This window comes from Aulonocara sp. 'chitande type north' Nkhata Bay, linkage group LG1, assembly GCF_057382095.1.
Source record: "Aulonocara sp. 'chitande type north' Nkhata Bay isolate Kocher_YH1m ecotype deep benthic linkage group LG1, A_spYH_male_GT1.1, whole genome shotgun sequence".
Lineage (NCBI taxonomy): Eukaryota > Metazoa > Chordata > Actinopteri > Cichliformes > Cichlidae > Aulonocara > Aulonocara sp. 'chitande type north' Nkhata Bay.
The window spans coordinates 33,521,248-33,532,471 of NC_141344.1; positions in this window are offsets into that span (position 1 = coordinate 33,521,248).

An 11,224-nucleotide genomic window follows, 5' to 3' on the forward strand; every position below is an offset into this window, starting at 1 on the left:
ACTTTACAATAATAAGTTTAACATGTATTATTCCATGAAGAAGCATAAGGTAGCCTGCAGAGTTGCTAAGACAAAGTGCCTGCTGTCATTATGCTATCTAATGTCTTGATCTATTATACAAAATAAAAAAAATACAAAAATACAAAAGAAATTACATATAACTGATATCCATAAATACATTCTGTCAAAGATAATAGCTATGAATAAGATCAAAGTCCATTTGATGTGATTTGTTAAGCTTTAAAGTGTATAAAAACTGCATAATTGAGCACATCAATGGATGATTGCTTCTTGTTTCTTTGATGTGTCTTGCTTGCTCTGTTCACAATGTGGATTTATGGATCGTGAATACAGGGAGGGAATGCTTAATATCTCTTTATTTCTTTGTGTCTATTCGTCTTTTACAACAAATTGCTCCTTTGAGACAGGTTCAGACTTGGGTCTTGTGCAGCTTCTAGCATACTTGTCCCCTGTGTGAGTGGGGAGGGACAGTACTGACTATTAAAGGACTACTGGCAAGGGAGAGTGTGGGATCATTTGTATATATGTGTGGGTAGGGTTTTTTTTTCTTCCTTTTCTTTTTCGAGGGGGCTCGCAGTAGAAGTTTCAATGTGTAATCTAGCAGCAGTGGGAGAAAACTTGCCTGCAGGGTTTTTGAGGCTTTTGTGAGTTTCCACCTTCAGAAGAAAAAAAAAAACAAAACAGGCAGCAGCAGCAAACTTAATCCTACTCCTACAAGGCAATGGGAGGCCCAACCACCAGTAAAGATAGACAAAACCAGAGAGTAGAAAGCAAAGTAGGAAAGTGGGCCTTTCTCTCACTTGTTGTTTTAAGCCACAGACAAATCAGCATCACACTTGATCAACGTTTAGAGGTGCAGTTTTTGTGACTGCCATTTCCATTTGTCTTTAGAACAAACAAAGCAAAATAAATTATAGATAAAAAGCTACAAAGTCAATCCAGTTAAAGCAATTTTAGATGTGTTGGTCATATGAAGGATGGATAATAAAAACAATAGGACAGAGTGGAGATGGGCACAAGTAAAATGGTGCATGGCAGGTGGAGCTATCCCATATGGAAAAGATATATATAAATCTTATAAAGTTATAATCTGTCTTGTTTGAAACTTGTATGAAAAGCATTCAAGAGTGAAACCAGATATAAGATCCATTGAAAAATTATATAATGAAACTTGTATGTTTTGGATACTTACTAAAACAATATATGAAAGTAATGAGAAAGTGGCCATTTTCATGAGTAAATCATGTAAGTTTTTACTATTTCTTTTCCATATGGGATAGTAACTTTCAAATGACAGGTCAGGTGGCCTGCTTTACATTCAGTCCTAATCAGCACTTTACAGTTGACTATCAGGTGATTAGATTAACTTCGTCACCAATTTCCAGACAATGCTTGGAGAATTTGTGTTTGTTGTCATGAAGTTTTCTGTCTGTGACCCCGTTCGGTCCAAACATTCAGTTGTGAAAAATGTCAACATTTGCTTGAAGGATTGTTTTACTTGTGAAAACCCCTCTAATGGAAATTGAAACTATAGAGGGAATGACACAAGGAATGTTGCAGAGACAACCTGGCTAGCCTGCAGGTAGAGAAATACGAGACAGGCAAGGCTTGTCTTTCAGCAACTGAAATTTCAAAATAATAGCCTTTTATATACCACCTCTGTGTTTTTATAACTTTGATTTAAAACGTATCTGTGTTAAACTGATCTTTACTGGCCTAAAATCCTTCTTTTTTTTTGGTATCAAAGCCTAACAAGCAGCGGTGAAAAATGCTGTGTAATGTAATTCAGAACAGAAAGTCTATGGTCATTAATTTTAGACAGTGTTTAAAAATATCATGGACACTCACTAATTTGACCTTTTGACCTTTATGGCATCACTCAAATGATTGCAAAACAAATATCACCTCAATCCAATAAGATCTGTAGGAGGAGTTTGTTAAAGTATAAGACCTGAAAATGGCAAAGATGCTGCCAAAGTTGCATATTAAATGCAAAATGGCTAAATTCTAGCTGGGTTTAGGGGATGGCTCCAAAATGGCATTTTTTATGAACCTACAGAATATCACATATGTAGTAACTGTATCATAGCACAAGGGGCTGCTTCATTGAAATATTGTAGGTGGTGCCACAGGGAAAATCCATAACACATACGTGCACTCAGAGAGCGCAACTACTACCGAACGGCAAAGGCTATACTAAAAGGTTCATGTTTCATTATGTTTTTATTACTATTTAATTTTTATAGCTAACATGCTGATGTCAACCTGCTCAACCCGATATCACAGCAAAGTGTGTAACACACTCGCCAGTCCACTGTGTCCATTTCAGGCTTTGCCTCTCCAAAGTGTGAAATATACACGCCTGAAGAAGTTGCAATAAGTTGCAGTAACAGCACAGGGCCTATTTTAGCTTATTAGCTTATTTTAAGCCAACATGAAAATAATGTCTGGGCATTGCTAACACATTTACATGTAAATACATATTAGCCGCTTAGCTTAATCTTTTCTGACAATTAAGGACCCTGGAATGTATGTTTTCTGCACACTACCGCCTTCTTGACTTTAAATCTCCTCCTGCTGGTAGTGCAGCTTCTGCATGCCTGTACATTTCACGCTTTGGAGAGGCAAAGCGTGAAATGGACACGGTGGAGTGGCATGTCTATAACACGTTTTGCCGTGATACTGGGTTGACCTGTTATGTGAACATTGTGACGTTGTAGGGCATCCTTTTGAAAAAGTTAAAAGTGTGTTGTATAGCTCTGCCAGCTGTACAACACACTTTTGACTTTGGTGTTATATATTACTTGAGCTCGAGTTGTTATTGGTATCTACCATCACATAAAATTAGTAAAAATAAATTTTAGGTGAATAGCACAAATGGAGCCTCATGAGCAAACTTATAGGCCCGTAGTCAGCCATTAGTTGCAAATTTCCTTTATAGTTCTACAATGACGTGGATATGAGTGAAGCACCAGTAAAGTGGTGGCAGTCCAACCGTTTTGCCAAAAGAAATGATCATTTGAACATGTTTGTAATGATGGTGATGTGCAATCTGTTTATTCCTCAGACAGTGCAAGAGCAGAGGCGGAGGTCTGTGCTCAAAGCTGTTCGTTTGCTTGTCTGTCAGTACGATTACACAAAAACTTCCCAGCTAAATTTCATGTCACTTGGCACAGAGGTGGAACATGGGCCAAGGAAGAACCGTTTGGTGTGGGCAGAAGTGCAGCTCACGTTTCATAAAATTGCCAAATGTGCCCTTGGCAGAGGCTCTCTGAGTACCCTTCTAGTGCATGGACTTTTGAAAACCCGCATAAATCCAACAGCCTCAACAGATGTTTTCCATTCATCTCTTATTTCTTCATTATGACAAAGAAATTGAATTACTTGTAATTATTCAAAATGTCTGGAAGAATAATGTTGATAAACCACTACTGAAAATGCATTTACACCAGAATAGCATGAATGCAATATGTAAGGCTGGGGAGGGAAGAGACGGAAGAAAAGTGGGTGGGATATTTGAGGGTAGCTAAAGTTTGGCAATATATATTTGTTGTATATAACTCCTCCAGCAGTGCAATAAATCACTGCCTGTTTAAAGACACAACATAATAGCAGGAGAAATAAGATCAGGTGATGAAAAGAGCACTCGTGTGATGACAAGAAATAAACATTATCAGCACAGCAAATGAAAAACTGAGCCACAGACGGGGAGTAAGATCACTCAGAGACTGCTTCTTTATTTTTTGCAAAACTGTAAAAAAGTTTTAGACGCACACAACTCACAACAAGCACAAGACTGTACAGTCTGAAGCACTTAAATACACACATACTTTGGGAGGCTGCTCAAGGTATAAAATAGTTCACATTGCAGTCTTTTACACGGTACTATTAATATTACCACTAATGCGCGCTCTCACATGGTCCAGTATAAACACAAAGCCCAAAGACCATTATCAGCAAACAGGCTCGCTTTCTGATGTTAATTTAGTAAGGGAGACAGAGGAGCTGGACGAGAGACCGCTTGCTGGTTGGAAAGCAGAGCCAGCGTGGTCTCGGAGTCGCCCTGGCCTTGCCACTGAGGCCAATTTGCAGACATTCATTTCCTCCAATCTGTCAGGGTGCAGGGGGAGAGCCAGAGTGCACGGGACAAGGGGAGTAGCGAGGAGAAATAAGGCTAAATGAGACCCTGGGGAACTGGAGACCACAGAGCAGCTAGCTGTGTCCTACTCTCTTCCAACACCGGGATGTATGAGGTTTTCCTCCACCTCTTTTTTTTCTTGGCTCCAGTCTTCAGAACAAAATTACCTCTTCACACTCTCCCCGCCACCGTGCTTACTGAGTAAAGATTAGCATTCAAACACAGATAGCACTGCCTTTAAAATCTGCTCGACTAGCTATTGTTACTAGAGAACAGGGACCTATTTAGGGTAAAAAGTTATTATTAACATGTCAGTCATTTATTTCAAATGAATTTTGATCTTGCTGCAGGGAACAATGTACATGTAATATAGACACAATGTCGCCATTCACTTTGAGTTCGATACCAAATATAATATCTATATATTGTGTTATATTTGGCAGTATTAACATTAATTTTAAGGGGGCATGCACTCATTTCCAGCTCCATATTTATCCTTGGATTCAATGCTACTAGTGTGAATGATTTGCATTTGATTGAAAAAAATGACTGTTTTTATTTCTAACATGTAAATAGAAATAAAATACAAAACAAAATACAATGTAAAAATACAAAAACACGAAGTAAAAGTTAACAAAAATATAGAATTGCATGAATAATTCTATATACCAACAATTTACATGCTCAAAAAAAGAGTAGTGTAAGGTTTTACTAAGTTACACTTATGTTCTTATGTTTCAGGTACATGGGCCAGACGTGGCCGTCAAAAAGGCCAGGTGGGTCTGGTACCAGGTAGTTTCTTGAGCACCTCCTCTTTTTGCATTCTTCATATGGGATGGAAATAAAGTAGCGTTGGTTCAGCACGTCGATCAAAGGTTCGTAGGTGTTACGAATAAGTGCTCATCAACATAAGATCAGACAATTTGTAATCCTTATTTATATTTCACCAGGCCTTAGTGTAGTGTAGGTGTCACAAAACGGCCGAAGGCCGAGTACCAAAAATCAAACCCACGTGCAGAAAACCCAAAGCGGAGGCTGAGGAAAAGATTTAACAAAGGTTTATTAACTAGCACAAAAATGACGTTTACGATAGTACTTGACTTAAGGCTTGACACATGGGGCATGAGGGTCTTGGCCAGGGGAGAGGGATAAGCAAGGGGACAGGTCCAAGAAAGCAATGGCAGCTGGCTGGTGATTAGGTATGTACTGGAAGAGAGGAGAGCAGTGTTAGAGCGGTAGCCAATGAGGAGTTCTGGAGAGGGTGGAAGCTATGAAAATCTTCGTCTTACTGTGCAGGTGGGAGATGGAAGTGTTGAAGGGCGATCGTGGCTCAAGAGTTGGGAGTTCGCCTTGTAATCGGAAGGTTGCCAGTTCGAGCCCCGGCTTGGACAATCTTGGTCGTTGTGTCCTTGGGCAAGACACTTCACCCGTTGCCTACTGGTGGTGGTCAGAGGGCCCGGTGGCGCCAGTGTCCGGCAGCCTCGCCTCTGTCAGTGCGCCCCAGGGTGGCTGTGGCTACAATGTAGCTTGCCATCACCAGTGTGTGAATGGGTGGATGACTGGATATGTAAAGTGCTTTGGGGTCCTTAGGGACTAGTAAAGCGCTATATAAATACAGCCCATTTACCAAGGAGAAGAGGTGGAGGTGGGTTTGGTGGTGTGTGGCAGCCAGAGATGGGCACTAATGCGTTACTGTAATCCGATTACTTTTTTCGAGTAAAGTAAGGGATTACTATTGCAAAAACGGTAATTCGATTACCGTTACTTTCCCGTAGGAACGCTGCGTTACTAAAACAGTGATTTTTTGCGAGAAATTCTCATGACAGTGATATAAGCAAGTGCGACGTTCGTGACAACAGCTGTGTGCAGATCTACCCCACTCCTGCTTTACAGGTGAAAATAGAGCAACAGGACCACTAGTCTTTGATTTTATTTATTTTCTGCTGTGTTTTACTTGCATCTATTTGAAAGAGTGAGTGTAAACACACAAAACAAAAATCATTTTATGAGCAGGAATGTGCAGAAAATAGGTTTAAATTTTAAACAAGTTTCTTCCAGTCAGAGAATGTTGCATATAATTAAATTTTTACTTGATGCATAAAGTTAAAAGATTAAAACTAGTAAAACAAGTTTTAAAAGGAGACTTTTCCATTTGATTACATTTTTTATGATGGATTATGCAGAAAAAGTAGAATTGGGCTGTAAGATCTATCACTTTATTACCTATTCAGGTTGTAAATCGTGTTTTTAAAAAGTAACTAAGTAACTAAGTAATTAATTACTTTTGAAAATAAGTAATCACTAAAGTAATGGGATTACTTTTTTGGAGAAGTAATCAGTAATTAGTTACTGATTACTTTTTTCAAGTAACTTGATCAACACTGGTGGCAGCTGTCCTGAGCGGTGAAGCTCCCGAGGTTGTTTAAGTGCAGGAGGCCAGGCAGGTGAGGCAAGGATATGATTCTGAAAGCAGGCGGGTTAACCAGATTTCCAAGATGAGTGGTTCAGTGTGATGGAATTTCCAGGAGTAACTAGAACACAAGATTGCAAGGTTAGTAGAGCACTTGAGATTCATAGACATGAAGTCCTGGTTACCAACGAACTGGCAACGAAGCAGTGTCAGCAGGTAGCTTAAATCTCCAACCTGATTGCCTCAATCAGCTTCAGGTGAGGGAGGCTGTAGGCCCTGCCCATGGGTGGATACCAGGGAAGTCCAGACCTTCAGTGGAATTTTACAGCCACACACCCAGACCATGACAGTAGGCCTTAGGCTTTAGCTCTTCTCCCTTGAAAGCCACCATCTCTTTCAGCCAACCTTCTTCAGACTGGTTGCCCCTCAACAAACAGAAGGTTTGAACAACAGATGGGTGGGGCACTCATCGACATCACAGAGAGCCAAGAATAGAAAAAAAACTGTCTGAAACCTAAGCTTTTGGTTCATATGCAGTACAAACATGCAATGCACATGCAATTCCACATATGCTGATCTCAATATTTGAAACTGTCTAATTTCTGGGGTTTTCTCTCTGTTATTATTGTAGGTTCTTTAGCTAACAACATAAAAACCAACTTGACGAAACGTTGCTGTCATTTAGTGCTTTACAAATTAAAACTGAATTGAACTGAATGAATCCATACAAAAACAAACCCAAAAACGTTTTACATTTTGATTTTTGTACGCAGAATACAGCATCTATTTGGGATATAACACTTATGTTATATGTTATATAGGGTATAGGATAACAATAGATGCTATACAGATGTTATAACATGTACTATTTTATTTCCTACAGTTGCTTAATCTTGATATATTCCCACTCTATTATTTTCATCTTATTTTTCCAATTGCCATGCACTGTCATTTGTTTTATAGCTGTGAAAAGTTTATGCCAGTGAACAATTCTCATCAGACATGACAAGTCATTATTGCAAAACATCATCCTAAACGCTCGGGAGACTACAGTTTGCAGACATAATTGTTGTGGTTTATTTGTGGCATGTTTCATAAAGCTTTTATTGACATATTTCTCATATTTTAATGTGGTGGCAAGACTAAATGTTAGCACAGAGGATATGTGTGTTGGAGGGCGCGGGGGCTGTATTGTGCTGACCTTGTGGTTACAGTAATGACATGTTTAAGAGGACGGTGGCGCCAGACAGCTCCGTAGACCCCTACCACGCTTATAATTCGAGAACAGAACTGTTTGGGTCAGATGAGCTCAACACATGGTGGCTTGAATAACACCATATGAAATGAAATAGTCAAGGGAACTGCTGCGGGCCAGAGTTGATTTTATGAAATTTTCAGGAATTTAGAACACCCAGTTACAATATTAGACTGAGCAGACAGTGTGTAATTACTGTGGCTATTCCTCAGAGGGATTTCACAGAGCTCACAGTGTAAAGAGAAGTAGCACTGATGGAGTTAGAACTTCATGTTTCACAATGTTGTTGCACTTCACACCTCTAATCTAGTGAGTGAGCATGTTAGGAAGAGCACTGCGTGTCTCTCAAGTAATGGTGGGACAAAGTATTGACAGAGCAACATATTCCCCTTGACTGCAGTGTCTTGACGATATGCTGGTGCCAAATATCCGTGAATTATAAAGCATACTACTGCTACAACTAACTCCAAGATGGCACTTAAATGAGTGTAAAATGAAAAAAAAGTAAATCACACATTATTAAAGTTAAATGTTTATGAAAATACGCACAGACACCACAGGACAGTATATAAACTCCTAAATCTGACATTACATTTTTTTTTCTGAATAATTTTGTGTTATATCGTAGATTCACAGTGTATCGGGTACCACAGAATCACTGTATCGTCAGTAGGAATTACAACACTGTTGTGATAGTGCTCTATCATTAGTTACTCTGTGATTCATCATTCAAAATAAAAGCCCCCAGTTAATTTTGGAAATTTACTGACATGCTTTAAGATGTCACATTTATCTTCTTGTATTATTGTTATCTTCACAATAAAACACATAGATGTTACGTATGTCAAGTGTATAAAAAAAATAATTTTAAAAATCTGCTTTGTGTGGTGCTACTACAACACTTGCTCTTGCTATTAAGTTATCCCACATATTATGATGAATTAGATTTAGCATATGCAATATCAAAATAGCATCATTCACATTAAGTCATACACATTGTATATGTACATTTTGTTGTTAAAATGAACTGTTGCGTTATTTGTTGATCCTCAGAAGCAACACTGCAAAGGATTTATAGATCTTGCCACTTAGTCAAAGATTTCCATAGATGATATTCCCTGTGTTGTGTTAAGATGCAGTTAAGGAATTCAAAGATTCTCCATGATGGTGAGAGGAAATGCTCTCTGTGTCACACACAGGACAGAGGATGATTAGTTAGCATAATGAAAAGCGACTTTTTATTAGGTGGGCTCGGGTCTGGGAACAAGGCAAGAAAGGGCTACTGGCAGGGAGAGACTATGAAGGTAAGTACGGCACCCATCCAGTCAGAATGATGGTATTTTATATGGTTTCCTATTTTCTTCTTATACTGTTTTCACTACTTGTGACTGAGTAGATTAGATGGCCTCTTGGGAGGGATGAGCACACCACTGTCCAATCATGTGTTTGTTCAGAAAGAAGGATAAATAATGCTATAACAAAAACTTTCTTGTTGCTGTCTGTCGTAGACTGTACTATTATTCTTTATCATTCTGCTGTAATGCAACAATTTCTCTTGGGATCAATAAAGTCTATCTATCTATCTATTGCACTGTAGACAGTGACTGACATGTTAAATAGCCAGTGCTGATTAAAAATCTCTTTTGTCCAAGTGGGTGAGTAGTTATGGATGTGTCAGCATGTTTTCCCCCATCTCCCCCCTCCTGGCCCCCTCCTTGTAAAAAATATGTTTTGTTCACGCCAGATTCAGCAGTACAATTATCACTGTGCCCTTTTCTGTCTCGGCTCTTTAGGCCAAGAGATGAAGCATGAAATGAATTCTGTGGCCATTGGCTGGGCCAGCTGGATTTAGATTGTGCCAATACAATGGCCGGGGTTGGTGCCATGACACTTATTTGCTTTTGCTATTAAGTTATTTCTCTTGGTGATTAATGAGCACTGTCAGCATAAACCTCTGTTTATTATGTCAGCATACTTTCAAATATTCATGTAATGCTCAGTCAAAGCCCAACTAAGCACAATCTGCAGTCTACTTTACTCAAAAATATCTTTACTGCCACAGGAAAAATTATATAATAAGTATGAATAAAATATAGTTATTATGTTTTTCAAGTTTCATTACTGCTCATCAAGTTGAGCTCATCAGTACAAATGTACTGTTTATAAGATATAAGATAAGACAAGGGAAACCTGCAGTCAGCTGAGACCGAAGAAGTCACTTGGATGAGTGACGAAAAGTTTTTCCCACTGAAGACGCCACGTCCAGATGAACAGAATCAACTTTTGGAGATTTACTTACCTGGATGATTGAGAATGCATCAAGACAAGTTCAAGGTTATGGGGAAAGGGTGGGAACTTATGCCATTTGTCATAGGCCAAAAGGCGGGGAACACGTTGGGCAGGTAACCACTATCTCACACAGACAGACGACCACTCACACTCAAATTCTCACCCATGGCCAATTTAGAATCACCAACTAAGCGAACACCCAGAAAGAACTCACACAGGTGTGTGGACAACACGCAGTCCCCACAGAACGGCCTCAACCACCCCACCCAAACCTGACATAAACACAGAATCACCTATCACGAGACATGTTACCTAGGAGTGCCCATTTCACACGGAAAATAGTAAATGTATAAATGTAAATTCAATTAAGTATTGAAGTGTGACATTAAAACATTATAATGTGTATGTGTTTGTACAAAACTATATATATACTCTATTTACAGTATGTAAAGGGATTTTTGTGCTAGCAACACTACTTTCCTTTTCCATGCTTCTTTTGTCTTTTGGTACTTCATTTTGTAACATTAATAATAAAAAGCTTCAACAAGAGCAGTAATTCATTCAAAACTGAAAACCTTTCATCAACCTACAAAGGTCTATAAAGAGCTCACTCAAACCTGTCATTATGAAGAAGAGAAAGAATTCTTCTTTTGCAAATCAGAGATTACATGCTGCTAATTAAGTTGTCATGATAAAGATTTGTGTTCTGACCTGCATCAACACATCTGCTCTACTGTCATGCTTGTTACCACGATTGGTGCAGAAGCGCTACTCTACTACTACTCTACTACTCTTGAGCCTAATAGTTAAACTGAGTTCACAATGCAGTAAGTCATTAATGTGGATGTTTACGTTTTTTCATTACCAAACGTATGAATTAGTGTAACTTATAGTTGAAATGTATCAGTAAAATTTAGTACTAACTTTATTGGGCGCGCCTGCAAGCCCCATCCATAACAATGACACTGTTACCCTTAAGGCCTTTACACACGAAATTTGTGCAATTATTGTGTGATTATTTGTGTCTCATAAATATTTTTTTAGACTCACCTATTCTTAATCCAGCTGCTTTTTCAGATTTTTCGCATGCTAGTAAACAGATCAGACCAAT